We start from the raw sequence: 21,873 nt of genomic DNA, 5'->3' as shown, positions 1-21,873 counted from the left end.
TCATTACTTAGTGGTGGTCCTGCTTGGCCAGGTGTTATCACAATGTGTAGGCAAATGCAAAGCACAAAAAGAGACAATTCAGCTGAACGTGCTTGATTCTGTGGTTAAGCAGATTTCCTTTCCCAGAGTATTTCACCAACCTTCAAACAAAACCAAATGGGCAGCCTGAGCTGTACCTGCTCATGCAGGAGCTCATGGGGAATGAAGCACTCACCCATGAAGGCAACAGTACTCAAGCGGGAAACCTGCAAAAAGGGCCCACAGCATTTTCAGTACATCCAAGAAGGAAGGTATGAGCAATGACTGGAGAGTAAAAAGGCACCCATGTATGCCAAATAAACACAAGCACTTCTCCCTAGCTCCCTGCTCTACATGTGCTTTACTAGGAGGTGGTTCAGGGTGTGTGGCATCTTGCTCTTTCCATTACAGACTCCTGCCTTATATCCTCCCTCCAGGTGACAGTGATGTCTGGGAGCCGGGGAGCTGGAGAGAGAGGGAGGGAGCACACATGACACCTCAGGCCCGGAACAACTCCATCATAATCTAACACAGCTAAAAAATCCCTTACTGTTCTTTGGGAGAAACCAAGGAGCTGGTTCCTATTCCAATGAAGGGTAGAGAAAGTAGAAAATAGAGAAGCCATAAAAAACACTACTATTTACGCTAGAGGCAGGGAGACCACAAACTCTTCATCCATGTAAGCGACTTTGAGAATCCCCTCTTCCAACCCAGAGAGCGTTCCCAAAACTATTTCCCATCTCTGCCTGGTACTGCAAGGCTGACAGAACAGACTGGAAAGATGGAGGGAAGGCAAAAGTAGCAGTAACCACAGTGTGAACAGCATTTTCATACAGCCACAAGCCAAATAAATTTGTGTCTTAGGTTGGATTGTCACGGCTTGCCTCCAAAAGACTGGGCCACCCTGTATCTGCCGTCAGGTATCAAACAGCAGCCATGCTTACCCTGCATGCTAAGACTGTGCCACCCAAAAGCTGTCATTCCTGGGGCTTGCTGTGTTCGGTGCCACAGGAACCACCACTGAAAGATGCCAATGAAACCCCACTCCTTGTGCTCTCTTTCATACGATTTCACATTGCTCGGTTTCACCCTATGTTCATTTCCATAAAAGTTTAGTCAAATAATGATGGGGCATTCACATTCTTCACCCAACACAACTTCCAAATCCAGGTTTTTAAAGTTGATATGGTGTCACTTTGGCATTCATTGCAAAGAATTTTAACTGGGTTGCATTTCTGGTTTTTCCTTTTTTAATTCAAGCAATGGTGTACTCCAGTGGTACCTAAACCTGATGCTGTTTTGTGTTAATGTGTGTATAAAATGTTATATAAATTAGTTTTCTCAAGAAATGTATTCTTGAGAACCGGCTTTTGTTTACTTTTTTCCAGAGGCCTTGAAAGAACATAGTAGAGAGCGTGCAATTCAATAACACCAAAATTCTCTACACACTCCAAAAATTGTTTGGATTTAAAGTTATGCAGACTTTCTTTGTTTGCACAATTTTCATGCATGGAAGTCAGCTGATATGGCTCAGTTCAATTACACTGATATTCAGCATGGCTACACATCAGAATTAAGCAGTTCCACAGAATCTGAAGGCACACCACAGAATCTGAAGGCACACACCTTAGTAAACACTAGCGGGCACAGGATAAATTCATCCCAAGGGCAACTCTGTTTAAATCAAGGGAGCTTCCTCCACAATACATTTCATCCTGTAAAATTAATTTGACAGCCTTACTGTGAAAACAATGTTCATGCTAGGGAATATATGTTATAATACTCTGAAGTTTTTGTTGAATATTTGCTAAGAAATCTATTTTGCACATAGTTTTTCAGGTTTCTTTGCGATTGCCAAGAACTATTTCTTGAAGAAAGAAAACATTCTCACTTAGTATGTCATATTGGATCAAATTATTTTAAGGTCAAGAGTAAACAATACAGCTCTTTGTGCAGGCATACTGCTATGCTACTATCAACCCTCAGGCAATGATGATTTGACATCTTCACTTCATATGTTACCTGCATGATCTATGCATACCTCCTCAGGACAGAAATTGTATTTTGGTATCCCTGAGGCACAGTTCACAATCTGGCCCAAAATGAGCAGTAAGTCCATGATAAGCTCTCAGAAGTGCCAGGCACTTACTTCTCACTTCCACATAAAATCATTCCAGGATAACACTACACACAGTTATTGTGAAATGGCTGTTCTATAATAGCTCTTCTTAACATGCCCCCTTAGAATTTGCTGCCCTTAGACAGTGGCAACATACCCATAAGTACTGAGTCAGATTTGTGCTGAACATCTGCTCCTCCTCCTGGTTTTGAATGAGTGCTGGATGCTGAGAAATCTCAGGATTTAGCTTCATATGTGGAGTTCAAAAACTGCACAATGAATTAATTCATTTCACATTATGAAACATCAAATAAACATTTTTATCCGTAGTGTCTTTTCTTCACATCCTTCCATCATCCAGTTTGAAAGGGAAAATTAAAAGAAGGGACAACATTTACCTGAATATTTGCTACCCATGGACCACTCCTTGTTCAGCTCTCGTTTGGAAGAGCCCTTCAACAATGGCAAATTTTTCCTTCTCTTAGTCCAATTCTCTTTTTTTTTCCATTTTCATTTCTCCTAGTACTAACCTCTAGATTCTTATAGACTTATATGACTTTGTCTCAGCAAACGAACAGCCACAGCTTTAAAAAGCACTGAGGCAAATGCCAGGAATGGACTTGTGCTCTGCAAAATCACACTGAATCTCAAGAGTACCACCACAGCTGGAGGTACTAAACAAGCTCCCTCTGTTCAGGATCCCCTCAATTACCTTCACCAAATTCACCCTGCCTTTAGCAAAACTGATTACTTGCTTTCTGATTGCCTCATATTAGCTAATCTGTGTCTGTTAGTTAATTTTCCCAAATTATATGCAAAATTATACACAACTACATGACACACTGCAAGAAATGCTGTCCTGCCCCATAGAGATAGTTGTGCCAGAACATGCCTGACAGAATATGAGTCAAAGCAACTGTAACACCAGCCAACACAGAAGACGAAAATGCCTATAGAAACAACCTTTCCCAAAATATTTCCTTTCTGGTTTCAAAACAGCACTCTCGTACTTCATTGCAGTTTGCCAGACATTCCTTTATGTCTTGTACATTGTCTTCTGTGTGCTCTGTAACATGCTTAAAGACATGTATGTTTACTCCGAAGCTAGTGCTTGAAATAACCAAACAAGGTGGGAATTTTGATTTTTTTTTTTTTTTTTTTTTTTTTTTTTTTAAGCACAAATTTAGCTGAAGCGAGCCAGGTTTGGTGCATCAGGGTAGGCTACCAAACAATGTGTTTTGGTCTGTCTTTCTACAATATGATACTTTTGAGTTAACTGCTGGTTAGTCTGTGTCGGAACACCAGCTTGCTTTCTGCAAGTTATCTGTCCATTTTTCAGGTTTCCCCAAGTAGGTATTTTCTGTGGCATTAACTTACGTGTTGTTTTCTGCTAGCACTGTATTCTGCTTCCACCCAGATTGCTTCCCACCTAGGATGCCAGATTCATTGTCATACACTATTAGCTGTGGTCTGCAAGTCCTCCCAGTGTTTTGCTGTCAGATGACAGTGCTTATATCCAAGAGTATTTTGTTCATTTTTCCAATAAGATACAGGAAAACTTTATACCAAATGCTTTCCTAACATCCAAACTATTATCATTTTTTGGCTGGAAATGTATTCCTACAGCTGATTGCAGTCATGGTACAGAAGCATAAAAATGCCTCTGAGCAAGGTATTTATGAGCATAAACCACAAATATTTATCTAGAAGGCTGGTCTGCTTACAGTGATGCTGTTGGTCATCTTCTGATAGCCCATCTCTTACCCTTCTCCATATTTTGACATGATTTTTCTCTCTAGGGCTGTCCAAACGGGTTAGATAGATGTCTCCAAAGATAAGCATGTGGCAGGCATTACTTCTTCCTCAGTGGCTTGTCAAGAAACTACTGCTATAAAGCTAAAAAAGTCCAGAAGATTTATATAATCTTAACTCATAATATCCATCCTTGAATTTGAAATGATTAGGAAACCAGACTGCTCCCATACACTTACCTTCCACACCAGGATCTATGTCCCATCTCCCTCCCTCCATTTCCCTGCCTGTAACTCTTCAATTTATGTTTCACACACACACTATAAGCCATTTTACAATGCAGCAAGTTCATAATACTGATACTTAGACAAAGTCTGTCTAAAGACACAGGGGTTGTCTTTGTTTATTCTCACACTATAAAAACAACAAAGTAATTAGCACAGGCAGTAAATTCAAAGCTTCTTTAAAGAAAATGTTATCAAAACTGAAAGGAAACATCAACAAATAGCTCATTATGCAGACAAACTTTTCTGAGAAGTTTCTGTAGCGTAAAAAGACTTCTGTAACATTGAAAATCCCATGAAGCTACATCCTGGGCCATACACTTTTGAAAAATATTTCTAACGCATTGTCTCAGAAACACTTTCTATTCAGTCTTGTGAAAGTCCATGTACCTTGCTTATTTGCTTCCTTAGTAGGAGTCCTAAAAAAATCTGATATTATCACCCATCTTCCCTGATTGACTTAAAAATGAGTCAGTGTTTAAAAAAAAATTTTTCACAATACAGGTAAGAAATGGGGGAAGGGTGGGAGGCAGAAGTAAAGAATATGTGAGATGCATTGCAGTAGCTTGGAAAGAAGCTTACTTGTTGCATGTTATATGTACTTCTCGGTCAAAATATTTCAGGTTGATTAGTTTTCTGCAATAACAGTTATATTAAATTCAAATTTATCGAACTATCAGCCTTCTCGTTTTCTCTGCTACATCCATACTGATTTTACCCTTTTTTTTAATAAAAAATTTTATTTGTCCTGGGACATAGAAAACATTGCAGATTAAAAATGACAACGGAAGAGAAAAAATGAAAACAATACTAGATTATTCAGGAAAATAAGATTTTCAATTAGAATCTACCAAATTTAAGATGGTCTGGCTGATCTTTTATAGCTATAGCCTCAAATTTCTAGTGTTCAGAAAGTTCAGTTAAAATAGTCCTGCTTGGGTAGACTGGTGTCTAGACTGAATGAGAAGTGCAGAAAGTAATTCTGAACAAAAGTGAAAGAGAGACTCAATTAAGCATTTCAATTTCATTAAAAGGATTAAAATGGGTATTATATAAAAGTCATTTATGCAATTCCAAATGCTTCTCTACCACTTCTTCTTAATGGGCATAACTAAAATAAGCTAACAGAGAAGCAGAAATATTGGAAATATATACTTCTAAAGTAACAGCCAGGTAAACAGTAGGCTTTTGGGCGAGACACAAATGGTGGCAGAGTGCCAAGTAAATATTTGAGTGATTTAAAGATAGGTAAGAGAAAAGACAGCACTAGAAAATTAACTACTCTGAAATAAAAAGCTTTGTTTCATTATTTTTGTTTCATAGCTTGTTTTTTTTTCACTGTAGGATATTTTGTAATAAACACTCAAAGACATTTAGCACAAATTCGCTATTTTAACTGTGACAGAAAAGCTCAAGAAACATTGCTAGGGCCTTATAAACACACACAATATGTTTACTGTATACAATGCAATGGAATAGCCAAAAATAGCCAAAAGATGTTGGAGGAGAAATAGGGGAAGCTTGTAATCTATCATGCTGAAACAGTCCATGCTGTGATACTCCCAAAACATCTGGAATTCAGAGTATGTAAACAATAGAATCACAGCAGTAAAACAGTATCAGATTCCTTTAGTTCAATAAAAGAAAAAAATCACATTCCACAAAAAATATCACAATTTCACTATCTAATTTTATAATTTGAGCTCACATATACTCTGTCAAAAATCTAGTCTCTGTAAAAAAAAAAAAAAAAAAAAAAAAAAAACCACACAAACAAGCAACAAAAAAACCCAGAAAAAAGGTCGAGTATCACTATTGCTTCTTCAGTTTGTTCTAAAAAGTGATAAAGCATTAGCAATATGAATCCCAGCATAGCAAGAATAGCTCATTTTTCCCATGTCAAGCCCAGGCTGACATACTAACTGGGGTAATGTGCTCTCTCCCTCCCAAGATCAGCATATAATACTTGCACATCCTCTTTCTGCTTTACAGCAAGTGTTATTTCCAGTACTTAGTAAGTTAGGAAATATCACAGAAGATTAAATTCCATGCAATAATTATTTAGCAAGAGGCTCTGTCTTCTTCTCATAAGAAGATCGGCATTAAGGTTCATGAAATTCTGGGTTAAAATACAGAGGCATTATTTAAAACTAGGTTTTATGCAAAACAAGAAAAACCTGCTTGCTAAACATTGCCAGTTCCTAGAGCAAAGTCAGTCTATTAAGCCTGTAAACTGGTAAACAAAATTTAAGGTTTTTCCTTCAGATAAAGGTATACTGAAAAAGATATCAACTTCATTTCAGCTTGACACCCCAGCTTTATTTCTGGTTTGCAACAATCAGCAAGTTGCCCCACACTGATCAAAGGAGATGCATTCAGGAGGGATGAAATTTCTGACAGATTTTACCCCCTCCTCCAGCACACTGTCTTTTTAGATGGAAGAGACCAACCACTATGAAAAAATATTTTACAAATAATTTTTGCTAAGAAAAGCAATTAATCTGTTAATTTTCCTTTCCTTCTTCTACTGTAAGAAGGAATATAATTTAAAGACAGATGATGATAGCGAACAAAATAAGACCAGCCTGCCCTTCACTGTCTCTAATCCAGAAAATCCTTTGTGCTATTCCTTGCCCTTTGGAACCTTCCTTTCTCCACATTAGCCTGAAAAATACCTACCAATGTCTAAACTTTCTCACTACTGTCCACAGATAGCTCACCTTCTTAAATCCTAAACATTTAAGATCAGACTTGCACTTCCTGCTAGCTGAAAATAATACCTTTCACATACTTCTACAATATTCAGACAGTGAGAGCACCAAACACCAATCCTGAGGAAACCATGTTCCAATCAAACCCTCGACTTGTTTGGGATGAGGTGGAGAGTTCAGCCAGTCTTCGTTCCTTTTGTTTGCATGAGGAAAACAAGCAGAGTGAGAAAAGAGAAGTTCCAAAATGAGGTGCAAAGAGCTTTTCTCTGCTGTTTCCACAGTGGCCTCTGCTCCAAGGGGGTAACAAGAAGCAGAAAAAGTGTTTCTGAGAAAGTCTGGGTTTGATATATGCCTAGCTCAGTGCCGGGAAGTTGAGCAGGCTGAAAATGTACATGTCCTTTGTACAACCATTCAACCATGTGAACTCTCTGTAGATCATGCATCTTTACTTATTTACCTATTTTAAAGAGTTCTATGCTTTCATTAACATTCAGACTAATTAAGGAAAAAATAATGGGCTTTGCATGATCTACAATAGTTAAATTGTGTAAAAGTGGTTTTATAAATTATCTATACCAATCTCCAAAAGTTCTTAAAATTGCTTATTGATCAAGTAAAAGCTCAAAAGGAAAAACAAAACCCAAAAGTCCTGTCAAATAGATTATCTACCTTGAGTCCAAGCAAATACCCACTTAAACTACTGCTGATCTTTTTACACTGTTTATCAACAGTTTATGTACTGGAAGCACATTTTGTTTAACTGCAACATTAGGTACATTTACTGCCTTTATTGTCAATTACGCCATGAAAAATCAGCAGCAGTGTTTTCAAGACTGTCAGATCAAGACTATTAGGCCCAAAAAAGCTACAACTCAAGTTGATATAACTGCAAACCAATAAAACCTCCTGACTGCTGCTTTCTGCTTTAGCCTCAGCTTAGCCTGCAAAGTGATGCTGCTCTCGGCTTTCCAAACCAGTTTCATTTTCTGGTTCCTGTATGACAATTACCAAGGCCCAGCAATGGGGCAGAGCTGCAAAATTTGTAACTGTGGGCCTGAATATAACCTCCTTTTGTGGCTAAGTGACATCCAAGCTACATCACTGAATCTACAATTTTGCTCACATTGTCTCTAGTAGATGTCTTTGAAGACAACTTTCTGGAGTTCAGCTAAGGTGTTTTGATGCAGCCCACTGCTGGTACCTGAAGTTCAGAAATACTCTGGGAGCTGGAAACAGCAGCATTGATATCCAGGCCCCTGCTCCCAGACCTCAATTTAACATATTGAATATTATGTTAGTGCATGCCTTCTTACCTTTGAATTGTTTGAATGAAAAGACTGGTTCTTTGGGAACAATCTAATTAATAACTTAGATTTCATTTTGCACATCAGAGGTACTGAGCTCCTTGTCACCAGTCTGGCTTTGTATCTGAAGTGCACAGGAGCCAGCACTTTCTTACGGAAAGTAGAAAAGTACAGTGCCAGATAAATACTACCCAAATTCTCATCTAAGGATTACTTCAAAGATTCAGCAAAACTTTTTCAGTCAGTTGCCTTCGGTTCTTCTAAGTTGATAAGCTGTTGTCACAATACATTGGATGATTTGAAGTTTGCACTGAACTAAAGAATCCATGACACTGGCTCCCAGGTCCTGCAAACCAACGAACCCTGCTCTGGGGCAGCAGAGGGGTTGCAGAAATGTACAGAAACTTGAAATTCTGTCCAGTCCAAATGCCAAGAGCACACCTCTTGCTCTGCCTGGCCCACAGCTGCTTTTTCAGCTTGTGGATGGCTTTCAGTTGAGAAGATAGGACTTGAACATGTTGTACGAAACAAAATGGTCCTTTTGGATAGCCCTCTCTAACACCACTTTCCAGCAGGACATTCAATGGGATGCATGTTATGTTTCAGTGTGTCAGCTCATAGTTTAATCACACATTTCAATCTACCTATTGTATATACAGTTGCTAGTATCTCCTCTTTCCCTTACCAGCCAACGCGGTGTGAGGTTGGGTTTTCGATGTTTAGAAAGCCAACACTGTTGCTTTCTGCAGCACTTTTTGGAATAATGTGAACATTTTCATCTTTGGAAGACATACTATATTACTGGTGCAGAGATCTACGGTGTCCTCTCCTAAGATAGGGACAAGCACTGACAGCACCTTTATTTTTCCAGCAGATGCCCCCTAACTATACTACTGTTCTGGGAAATGCACGCTTTGAATAATCCAGCTTCATGCAGCACACATGTTCTAGATGAACAATGCAAATGTGTGGGAGGGAAGTGGGAACAGGAGAGCAGAGGAGGAAAGTAGATCATGAAGTAGGAAGTGGTGATCACTCAGAGCACTGGAGATGAAAGCAAGATGCTGGTAATAATCTCAGCAAAGAAAGCACGAATGCTGGTACAACATGCTTCACTATACCCAACTCCATCTAGGTGTCAGGTTGCTGTGCTCCACACTCAGCTCTACAGGCATTTGTGAAGTCCCAAGGAGTGTTCCAAAGGAGCAATAATCACAGGATCTTCAGTGTATGTGTAGGTATATATAAGAACATGTTCTTAAGTATATACACATGTATGAAGTTGCAAAATAGTTACCATTTTTAGATGGAAAGGTTATCAGGCTAAGAGGATCTTTACATGTTCCATGTTTGTGTAACATGGAATATGTTTTGTGTTTGACTTTGAATTATGGAAAAACATTTTATAACACTCCAGATTTATGATTCTCCTTCCTGGAGACCCTGACTGTAAAAATGAGGCTGGAGGAGCAAGTTCACTTCTGGTTTTCTTAACAACAAGATGGTGTCCTTAAGCTGGAGGAATCTTGTAATAATTCAACATAAGCCAGACAAGCTTTCAAGTAATCTTTGTGTTCCTTTGATTGTCTTATAGCTAAAGGCTTTAAACCCAACATGAGGTATGTGCTTCCTTATGTCCACAGCTGCAAAAAGACACTGAGCAAAAATTCTAGATTTTATTATGAAGCTTTCTTGAGATTATGACTTTTTTTTTCTCCATATCTAAACTTTAGACTACCTTTCCTCTTTCCAGATTTGTAGCCTACAAAATCTTTGCACTACAGCATAGTGGGATTTTCAAAATTATATCAAACAAAATAGCCATTCTTAGCTACAGAAAGAAATTCAGAGGTAAATGCTTTAAAACCTTATAGCCTCATTCCTGCATAATGTGTAAAACAGACTGCTTGTCCTGCAATCAAAAAAATCTGCTGGAATAGGATTTCACTATAGCAAACAAATACAACTGTTATTCACTTCACAGCTTAAACTGACAATGACAGACATTCTTATAATTATTTCCTCTATTTAGGAGTCAATACAAAAACCTATCTATATGTCATTGCACTGTTTTCTGTTAGAGTTTTGCACCTCTCATTTATCTTATTTATATAAGGAACTAGAGCACATGATGAAGAAGCAGAGAATGAGATAAATAAGTTTGTCAGTCTAGACCCAAAAAAAAAGCTAAAAGGGATGTTATTGTTGTCTTTACCTGGTGGGTAGTTATGGAGAAGACAGTCAAATGCTTCTCAGAGGTGCAAAATGAAAGGATGAGGAACAACAGGCACCAGCTGCATCAAGCAAAATTATGACTCAATATTAAGAACCAAAATTTCACAAGGACAGTCATACTGTGTAAGCATCCATTCTCAGAGTCAAAACTTGATTAGGAAAGGCTGTGAGCAGCTAACATTGAAGTAAGCCCTGCTATAAGCAAGGGATGCAGGCAGGTGATGTCTCTTGAGAGCTTTGCTAGAGTAGGTTATCATGTAACACCACTGGATAAATATGAACCAGAAGGGTTTCATCACATTCTTGGGGAAGGGGGTGGGGAGGTTGTTTCTGAAATCTGGGGGATTTTTTTGTGGGATTGGGGTCTTTTTGTTTTCAACAACTTCAAAAATTGCAAGTTTATTTTACAGTTACTTTCCCTTTCTTAGTTTCCAGGAGTAACTACAGAAACCTCGGGGGGGGCGGGGGTGTGTGTGTGTGTTAGGTTTTTCTTCAAAGTGTTTCTAGGGATAGATTTCAAATTATCAGAGGTTCTCTTTCTTATTTAGGGACACTGACTGACCATAAGAAAAATGTATCAAGGCATTAGATGTATTTGTTTGAAATACCTGATATTGAAATTCAAACAGTTCTTCAAGCAGAATTCCTAATAAGAAGGATTTGTGACAGGGAGTCTACAAGATTTACTTTGAAGAAAAAAATGTGTGTTTAAGAGATCCATGAACCTTCAAAAGAACACCTCCTTCAAAAGGCCCCACCTCACAGCTATAAGGGATTTTCAGAAGTTAATGTATTTACATAAAGTGGAAAGACTTGCAAACTGTACAAGGCAATTACTGGAAACAGTGGTGTAGTATTGAACAAAATGGTCCTGATTTTCCTAGTTTTTTTCAAAGAAATCCATTATTTCTTTCATCTACACTAAAACTATAGGCCAAATCCTGTAGGCCTTACTGAAAAAAAAAAAAAAAGTCATTTTACAGACCTCCTGCTGGTCTCCTGTACAAAGAAAAGGAATACTCCAATGAGGTGAAGAGCAGAGAGAAAAGGAGCTTGAAAATACAGTCCATATGGAAAGAAAAACTGCATTTAAAATGCACCTAATAAACACTAGAGCTCTATTACAGTACTTTTCAGCAGCTTTTGCTGACAATTATATAACTATTCATATGTGTCTATACAGACACATATATGTGCATGTATACACACACACACTTCATTCCACATATTGTTATCCAGATTAAAAAGCCTATCCATTCCTATTTTTAGACATAACACATTGAAACTTATACGCTCATTAGCTAATAGTTCCCTGAGATAGTGCTCTATGGTCTTTTATTGCTGCATGTTTCAAATCAACTTTGTGAACCTATTAAAACTATTTCAGGAAGAGAAGGATATAAAAGATATAGATAAGCAGTAGCGTCTAGTTAAGCAATTCAAAGTTATCTTTGCATTTATTTTTGGTTTTTCTTTAAAAGCATTTTCCCCCTTTTATTTTATGCATAAATATTTCTGCCTTCTGCATCTCACCTTTTACGTTTCTCCTTATCTCTGGAATTAGTCCTAAAATGCTTCAGGGAGAGGGGGAGAGACTTTAAAACTATTTTTGTAGCACAGCATAGGACTGGTAGAGCTTGTCATCAACATGTGTGTGCATATGCACACATGAGCACGTGTACACACCAAACACCACACTCCCACTGATCTGTAACTGCCAGTAAGGACCAAAAAAATTTCCTCACTGCAAAACATGGTAGAACAAGTCTGGTATTTTTGTACACCAGTTCTCTAGATTTCATCATGGGAATCTCTTCCCACTACTGTAAACACAGTAGTATTATTCAGCCTATGCAAGATAATATTTTTTAATCTGGCAATGTGTGCCAATGTGGTAAGAACACCTAAGTAGTAAAATAAGGCTACCCAATACCACCTCCTTATACGTATGTACCCAATTCACCTCCTTTAGTAACTAGACATTTTTAATTAATTAAAAATTGGATTCATTTTTAAAACTATCTTAAATAATTTAAAAATATTACTAACCATCAGTCTGTTCCCATTTCACTGAAGTCAGTGCTTCACACTGTTTAAAATCATGTTGTGTATTTGAAGAGCAAAAATATAAGAATAGATTTTTCTATACATCATGCCCAGCATACAAATTCTATGAAAAACGTGATGGTTCTGTAGTTGTGAATATCAAACCAGCTGACTATAAAGATTACAGACATAAGTATCTCCTAATTACTCTCTGCATAATTAACAAGTTAGGTCTGAAATGCTAGGACTCTGAAGTGACATCACCTCTTGTGGACACTCGGATGGTGAATTCTGAGGATGGTTACAAATCAGTAACTGAATCCAGCTTTCTTTTAATATCTAGAGTTTATAGATTGGCATACAGAGTTGTAACTGAAGGCAATTTGCAGAATTATGCGTGAAGCTTGTTTGGGCCACCTTAAATTTATTTATACTTTCTGAAAAGCCAGTCCTCCATAATTAATACTATGCGCTTTTTTTGCCTTTTTTTTTTTTTTTTGAGGGGTGGGAGGGGGTTGGTTGTTGCAGTTTTTGTTGAGGTGGTTTGTTTTTTTTGCCTTAAACTTCAATTTACTCTTTTAAATATAGATAATTCCTGTCTATTTTATATGGTGTTTTGGAGAATAGACTATTTCCAGGAATTTTTGTTTCCAAAAATGTAAGTATACATTTCTGATACCATTATTTCATCAATAATGATACCATGGACAATAATATAAGGACAGCAGAGGAACTTCCAAGATACCACAAACTATGCAGTAGGCAAAAAAGACTTTCAAATCCTGGCATATGATTTAAAGTAACAGCCCAATACAATAACCAAATTGTAGGGATAGGGAAAGACTGGTAACATGATCTTTAAAGTTGGTACTAATCACCGAGACCTAGGCATGCAGCCCATACTGAAACTGTTAGAAATTCTTTCCACTTTTATTGCGTTTCATGAGAAAACAACAAGAACAAAAAAAAAGCCACCATTGGAATGAACACTCTATGAAGAAATTTTTTACTTTATGATTTCAAAAGTGAAGCAAAGGTTTTCATTTATGTCATTCTATGGTCGCTGCCATTTATGCAGTGACCCTAACTGCCATTTCCCTCTCAGTCATTCCATTCTGATGAGAATCTGGTACTTCTGCTATGAAACATTATTTTTAATGTGTTTCCTCCAAATGGGGAGCCTACTGCCACTTATCTCCTACAAAAATTCTGAGCATTAAGAGTCTGTGTAATCATTGCAGTAAATACAAGGAAATCTTCCAGCCGTTTGCCAATACTCAGACTTCCCTTTGCTCAGATTTTGAAGCCTGTCACTTTAAGGTTTCTGTGTGGAGGCTGTGATTTAGTAACATTATTGAAAGTCGTAGGCCTGAAAACATTTAACTGAGCTCTTGGTGATTTCATAGGAAGAAATACAGTCTCTCAGGCCTCTGAGTTTTCCCACATGGATATTAGTGCAAGGTAGAGAACGCTAGCTATAGGAAGCATTCAGAGACTAGACATAAGCAGCAGTTTTCCCACTTTACGTCCCTTAAGCACTAGACATGAAACTTGACTCACTGAAGTAACATAGGTCCACTGCTTGTTCCCCACTTCTACCTGCAGTTGTTAGACAACATGAAAGATGTCGTGTAGTTCAGGAAAGGACTGGTCATCTCTGCATCCTTTCTAGACCAGGACACAGACAGGCTGTCCATAGACTCTGTGGTAGAGGTCCTGTTATGCCATAGCACCTGTAGTTCTTGCCTCTGGGAATACCTCTTTCCTGCACCACTAATTTGCTCCTTCAGAGCTCAAGCAAACTGCTGGTAGACAAGGAACTAAAGCATCTTCATCCTCAAATGCTGGTAGGATTCAATATGCACAAATCATGTTCCTGCAGAGAACTCTGAAGGTTCCCCTTGCAAAATTATGTTTCAGGTCAGTTTTCTAAAATAAACATAGATTCTTTGACAAGGAACTATGTTAAGATGTTATTAAGATTTGTGAGCTGAATAACAGCATACATCGAGCCACAAGCATAAATATGTTTTCACACAAACCTTTGGTTTGTTGGTAACAAGCCTACCAGATACTGTCTGGGGAGGGGGAATGTTCCCATAACCAAGCCATCCCTTTACGTTTTTAATCTGCAAACTTCAAAACAGAAAAAATTTGTATAGAGGAAGTCAAAGTTACTGTAAACTGTCAGGTTTACGAACTTCTTACTGCTAGCGCCCCTCCCACCCTTTAATTCACATACCTATTGACACAACTTTCTATGTTGTAGAGCCTTGTTACTTCTTCAGTATCATCATTGCTGTAATAACAAGTGTTTCACATACTGCAGAACTGCAAAAACAGAAACGTGAGAGGATCAGAAGAAAAAACTGGTATCAAAGATATTACAATGAAAGAAGGTAATTTATACAGGAAAACTACAGGGAAATGATTGTGCTCTACCTGTAATGCTTCAAAGCAGTCCTCAGTGTAATAACATGTATTCCTGTTTTTTTTCTGGAGTATGTAGGACACGGTATGCACATTATGAAAAATATATCAACCTGTTGCTCTTAGAATCAGTTTGCACAACATCCAAAAAAATTGACACTATAACAACACACTTACTTCACGTACACAGGTGAGTGTTTCCCACCCCACCTTGCTGAAGCTCACAAGGAGAAAGTCTTGTCTTTTCATCACCATTCCTATCCCTCTGGTTCCTAGGTGGGATTCCTAAAAACACAGCTGTATAAGCGAGTGAAAAGGCTGGCAATGCTACACGTGCAAGTGGGTGCAGCAGCCTGCCTGAAGGTTGTACTGAACATGAAGTTCTGGACAGCCCCACTGAGAGGGAGCTGCTGGAACCTACAAAATGCAGGCACTGCTCTCCATACTATCACAGGTTATTTCATAAAGCCAGAGTCGTTTTTGTTCTGAACACAAGGAGGAGTCAAGTGGCCAGAAAGACGTAGAAAAAGAATACTTTCTGAGATACTCAGTACTTTGGCATAAGGTGTTCACCCCTACCTAGAAAAGGGGGAGAAGTGAAATGGACAGCTGAACTGCTGTAATATTCTGAATTCTAGGACATATATCTACAATCATGTCTGCTATTAAGAGGAGGATCTCAGGTGGCTTGGAAGGAAAAGATGCAGTAGGGCACACTGACAGAATAAAAGCTATTACTTGTCAGGCTTTTACTGAAGAATTTCAATGGATTTAATCTTATTTCAAGAAGGTTTTGAAAGCCAATATTGCGTAGCCTTTTATCAAGTGTTACCTTACCATAAGCATGAAGCTCCTTTTTCTAATATATCTTTTGAGGTTTTTCAGAGCAATGATTTTTCCTTTTGAGAGACTTCTATAATAGCCTGTGTCATGCTCTGGGAGAGAAGGCTTAATCCATGCTGCTTCTGCTGTCACCATAGTGTCAAAAAAAAGTAATGTAAATATTTCATTATCCTCAGACAGAAATATAGAGGTTACTTTTGTGTATACATAGTAGTCCAATTCTAATTCATTCTCTAGAAAAAGAAAACTTTCTGGGCATTTATTGCAAAGATAAATTATGCAGCTGCTCAGAATAACCAAATTGATAATAATTTGTCTATATTGTCATTTTTAGCAGCTCCTGTCTGACCATGTATTTACTAGAGAAAACTTTTCATATTAACATTAACTGCATGTTAATGAAGTTCCATTTTATATTAAAAATATAAATAATGTAACAAAACCAGTCATCCACCTTGTTCTTGCGATGACTTCTGACAGCACAGACCAGTGGTTAGACACTCCCCTTTAAAATGGTGCACAACACCAGAAGTCTCGTGGCTCTCTGCAGGGCCAGAAAATACTCGCTGTGGGTAGACAAGGAACTTCCAAAATGTTCCTAAAGTACAATACTTTGTTCCTCTTTGTCCTTTGCATCTCCCAGGCAGTTTGACCCCTACAGCTTCTGTGCAATAACCACAGAAATACAGGGCAAATATCTCCACACAGGAGTTGTGAGGGAGATGTATGAGGAGCACTTCCATGGCGGCCCCTGCCCCAAGGTCCACTGCTAAAAGCACAATTCTTGTCAGAAATGCACCTTTTCAGCCTACTACACTTCCAAGTCAATGATACACATCCTCTTTAACCTATCTCTGGATCACTACTCCTGCCATTTTCCACCCCACACAAAGGAAAATCCCAAAACAACACTGGGCCAAAAGCACAGCTTAGAGCCAAGTCTCACCCTTCCTCTGAAAAGGCACTGTGAGGGCCACAACACCTCGGCAGCTGGCTCCCACCAGCTTCGTCTCCCAGTCCCAACACCAATCCCTCCAATCGGGCCGATAACCCCAGGCCTTGCTCCCTCACCTCCCACCTTCCTCCCCACCGGCTTGGCCCGGCAGCTGCATGCCCGACTAGCAGGCAGCCCAGCAACAGGCCTGTGGGAGGCACAAGCAGCGCAAAGGGAAGGGGGGGGTCTAAGCTGGCTCCAGTTGCTGCTGTGAGACTGGGCATCTCCCACACATAACCCAGAGCAGATCATCTACGTGTGGCCTCTGGATCCGGTGGCAGCGGCCTCCTTCAATGTCCAAGGCCTGGCCCCCACGCACAGCACTGCTTTTCTGTCAGCTGTAAGCGCGAGCTAGCTCTGACTCTCCAATTGCCATCCCCAGGTTTTCCTTCACAAGTTCTGCCATGATATTTGCATCTTAAAGAGTACTACATACATAAAGTAACACTTTAAAAATTATAGTACTGGATTAGAAACGCTGACCAGTTGATGACGCATCAAGCCATTGCCCAAAATATTCACCAGAGGCAGCTTAGAGAAAATAACGTGATGCAATTTTTGCAGCGGCAGCACTGAACATATAAGGAGAATCTCTCAGGAAGGCCTCAGATACATCTCCTTGCTGGATAAAGCATCAAAATTCCTCATGCTAGGAAAACGTGAAGTGTGCTGCGTGCAGACACGCTGGCATTTTTTACGCTCTGCATGCAGCAGCATAAATCAACCAGCTTTTAAAGAAGCCTGGCACAAAGTCAGGACACATTTAATGTGTTATAACTGTGCCTGGCTTAGCTAAACTCTGAAATTACTTGCAAGTGAAGTGATCGAAAGAAAATCAAAACTAAAGGTGAATTTCGACCTTTTTCACAAGCCTGTAAGTGGGACAAATGCTTTACATAAAACATACAGAGATCCTTATCAACAGAACTATTTTCTGCAAAGCAAAACTCGAAACCATATTAGTTTCTCATGGACTGGCTGGGGAAAAAAAAAAAAAGAAAAAAAAAAAAAGAAAAAAAAAAAAAGAAAAAAAAAAAGAAGGAAAAAAAAGAAAAAAGGGGAAAATAAGCATGTTTACTGCATGAAGGCTTGACAAAAGTCCTTCCCTCTCTAAGATGAGGAACTGCCTAATATGCAAGGCTTGCTAGTCTCACAGCCACAGAGAACAGAAATACCAGAGACATGACGTAAAGCAGTGAATAGGCTAAAATTCACATTCTGATTTCTTTTATGAAGGGAAGGTAATTTGTTTTAAAAATGATTTTTATTAAACCAAAAATCCTAGTAGGCATTGGAAAGTGAAGAAATAGAGATTTTAAATCTCAGTGCACTAACACAAAGTACACATGTACTAGCATAAGTAAGTACACTTACATGTATTTTATTTTAGGAACACTAATTCAAAAGCAGGTCTTACAAAATAAGGAGAACCACACACCCCTCACCTTCATAATTGTACCAGGAAATTTTACAGGGCCTAGCTTAGCTAAGGCGCATCTACTCTGGTCTTAGAGACAGATTGCCAGCATTTGTCATTTTTCCACCCCAGGTTTTGTGTCTTACCTTTCTAAATAACAACTTGCTTTATGTGGACTGGAAAAAAAAATAAAAAAAAAAACCAAAATAAAAAAAGCTTTAGTTTTCCTTCTTCCTATTGTAGTATTAATGTTTTCACTAGAAGAAAGGAAATTCTTCTTACCCCTTTTATTCACTTTCAGTTTAAGCTGGTCTTGCTCAGAGCTGGAATGAAATACAATGAGATGACTGAGTAGAGAATTAAGATTTTGCTAAAGGTCCGCAAATTGGTTAAATGACCGTGAGCCATATACAAAGTCACAGCATGTAAGTACAGTACAGAGGACGACAGATTCAGCTCCTCAAGGCTGCAAAGTTGAACTGGTTTCTTTGTGGTATCTTTGTTGATCTTGGTAAATCTAATTTGAGACAGTACTGAAATTTTCTGATATACTAGACTTGGTTTTCTTCAAGTGAATGTTAAGCTGTGACACGGATGCGAGTTGTTGGTTCGCATATATATACAAAACGTACTTACACGACTCCCCACTTCCCCTCCTCGCCTGCCTGCACACATGCACTAGGGAGGCTGCAAACTTTTTGGGGGGAAGGCGGCAATGCTAAAAATTGAGAGGATGTAATAAAGGGAAGAGGCATGCTTTTTTGCAGTAGGGTGGGAAAGATGACTGCAAATAGGTGCACTGAGAAAATAAAAAAAGAGGAAACATTATGTGAAATGAAACATTGCATGCTGGGTCTGGCTGGGACAGAGTTACTTACTTCATTGCAGCCCACACGTTGCGGGCTTGCGACTAAAATTGTGTTGGTAGCACACCGCTGTTTTAAGCGTTGCTGAAGGCAGTGCTCGCAGGGTGTCAATGCTTTCTCTGTTACTCACTTTGCCCCTGCAGGGAGCCAGCTGGGGAGGGTAAGATGCTGGGAGGGGACATAGCCAGTTCAGCAGCCCAGACTGGCTGAAGGGATATTGCATGCCACGTAATGCCAGGCTCAGCAATAAAACTAGGGATTTGGTCTTTCCAAGGCAGCCACTATTTGGAGGCTGACTGGGCATTGACCTTGTGGGAGGTGGTGAGCAACTGCTTTTGTATTACTTCGCCTACTGCCCCCACCCCTTCCCTTCACTTTTTAAACTTTTTTATCTTGACCCACAACTTTTTTTTTTGCTCTTTTGATTCTCGCTCTCATGCCACTGTGGGGGAGTGAGCAATCTGCTGGGTGGATGCTTACTTGCTGGCTGGGGTGAAAACAGTAGACACTTAGAAGAGGAAATAATCACAACCATACTGATCCTCAAATCATAAATTAACCTGAAAGTTTTAGAGACTATAGCACTTTTTTTTTTTTGCACTTTTAAAAAATTATTTATCTGCATTATCACATCACATAGGTAGTGAAAAAATAAAAGGATAAATACTTCTTTCTTAATTTTCCTCCAAAGAGTTGAAGAGATTTTTAGAAAAAACAACTAAATACAAAGCTCGTGCTGGCATTCTCTCAATGCTAAACCAATATAGCTGCAAACATAATTACTCATATTTAGACACAGGCCAAATTTAGGAAAAAAAATGAGTTGGTTTACAGATAGGTGTTCAACATACGTTAGGCAGATGGCTATGCCAACTGAAGCTGGGGCTCTCTCAACAGACTTGGCCAGCAATCAACCTCTGGTAATATCTTAATATTTATTCATCTTTGCTTACCTATTTGTTCCCATATTTTTCAGGCTTCTGGGTGAAATTCAGGCTGCTGATGTCAACTGTGCTGATGTCAACAGAGCAAGAATGTCACTGTCAGAAAATGTTGTAGTGAGAATCCTAGCTTACAGACATAATGACAACTTCAGTACAAAGTTCATTACTATTTTTCTTTTTAATATAAGCAAACATGGTTGTTGAATTCAGAGAGAAAAGACCATGACTTTGAGAAACTTTGATGGTTTTCACTGCACACATTTTAATTTATGCACAAAGACCTTTTGACATTAACTACTTTCTCAACACGATGTCTTAGTCCATTTGAAGGTGCTCCATTTTCATAACAAAAGCAGTCCCCATCATGATGTAGAGGAAGTTATGCAGGTATGCACCCTGCTTTTCCTCACTTGGGCCTTTCCAGGGCAACAAAACAAAAGGCACACACTGCCACACAAAAGCATCCACACCAGCTGCCCTGCCTGCCATGCTGCTGATTTTAATGCTTTATCATTGAATCGATGCCACTGCTTTGAACTTGTAGCCAGAACAAAGCGTACTACTTAGTAGTCATAGTAGCTCATTTGGAAAGAGTATTTTTTGTAATAAAAAGAGTGATTAAAAAAAATGTGTGTCCTTTGGGAAATACAGCCACAGAGACAATGCATGGGAGACCTTCAACTTCAACACATTTCAGCAGAAACTCTGCCTGCTGCCCTCCTACATACAGGAGAGCCTGTGCACACTTAAACCACAATAAAAGGATGCCACAGCACTGCCTTTACTGCTCAGTGGCAGATGGACTGGGAAGTTGTTACATTCATGGTAGGTAAGGCTCAATCTGAGTAACAGCAAACAGATTTTTTTTCCAAATAAAATAATCTGAACTACTTGGGTTGAATTTACCCACTGGCCCTGACCTTCCATCTGCAAAGAGAAGACAGCAGCTGCACTGCCTCCATCTAAACTAGAAACGCCTGATTTAGAGTGCTTCTGCTGGTGAAGCTGTGGATGGAGCACAGGAAGCCCAGCAGGGTCTCTCATCCCTTGTATGACCCGTCATTCCTTTACTCCACAGCTTTGCTCCAGGTGAGCGAGAATGCCAGAACTGAGCCCATTTTTCCCTTTCTGTCAGTGGGGATAACCAGAAAGGGCTCAGGAAATTCTGGGGACCAACATAGCAGGATGAAATGCTGAGAAGGCAAGGGAGGAGTTTTTTAAAAAAACCACCAAATAAAAAACCCCAAAACCAAAAAACTTCTCTCTGCCCTCTATCGCTCTAGTAACACCAGTCCTCCCCCCACCCCCATCACCAGTCACCACATCGGTTTCTCTTTTCTAATTAAATGAGTCTGGAGCTGGCTTGGAAAGAAAGCTAGCAACTATGACACAGAGAAGTTTCTTATTAGCTTGTGTTATGAAGAAGGAGCCTGTTAGTGGCTTAACCTACTTTATTTTGATGAATTATCCATGAAGTGGGATACACAGAGGTGCCATGTCAACATAGCCTGAGATCATCACCATCATCATCATCAGACAAGCTCTGAAATTAGTTCTAAGAGGCAGTACTTTGTGTGGAGTCTAACAAAATGTGTATAAGCATTAGCCAGCCAAAATAAATAATCATCTTCTCCCCTGCAGAAGTGTACCAGTACCTGATGCTGTGAGGAATGCCAGCATGGCATGCCATCACACTGTATATGAACTAACTACAAGGAAAATATAAACTGAGGTATTTTTTGATTCAGTAAAACATTGAAATACATGACATCTGCAGCTCAAAAGAGCTGCTGAAGAATTATATCAATTTTTTAACAATGGAAGAGCTTTGTAATTTGTTCAAGGGTTGGGGTTTTTTCCATTAAAAATTCATCATATAGAAATATTTCTTGTGAAATATTAATTAAAAT

At 39.0% G+C, this 21,873-nt stretch overlaps 1 long non-coding RNA gene across 1 annotated transcript in view; it reads right to left on the bottom strand.

The window, feature by feature from the left end:
• Window positions 1–13,359: 13,359 nt before the first annotated feature.
• Window positions 13,360–21,873, bottom strand: part of LOC308071296 — a 59,472-nt gene continuing 50,958 nt past the window's right edge. The window contains exons 4-5 of the long non-coding RNA XR_013931077.1: window positions 19,973–20,059; window positions 13,360–18,476 (exon numbers count right to left, since the gene is read on the bottom strand). This is a non-coding gene — a long non-coding RNA (uncharacterized lncRNA). The remainder of the gene's footprint in view (window positions 18,477–19,972; window positions 20,060–21,873) is intronic.

This window comes from Falco punctatus (genome assembly GCF_963210335.1).
Source record: "Falco punctatus genome assembly, chromosome: 11".
Classification (NCBI taxonomy): Eukaryota; Metazoa; Chordata; class Aves; order Falconiformes; family Falconidae; genus Falco; species Falco punctatus.
The sequence above is the reverse complement of the archived record's forward strand: the minus strand, read 5'-3'. Positions and strand labels throughout refer to the sequence as shown.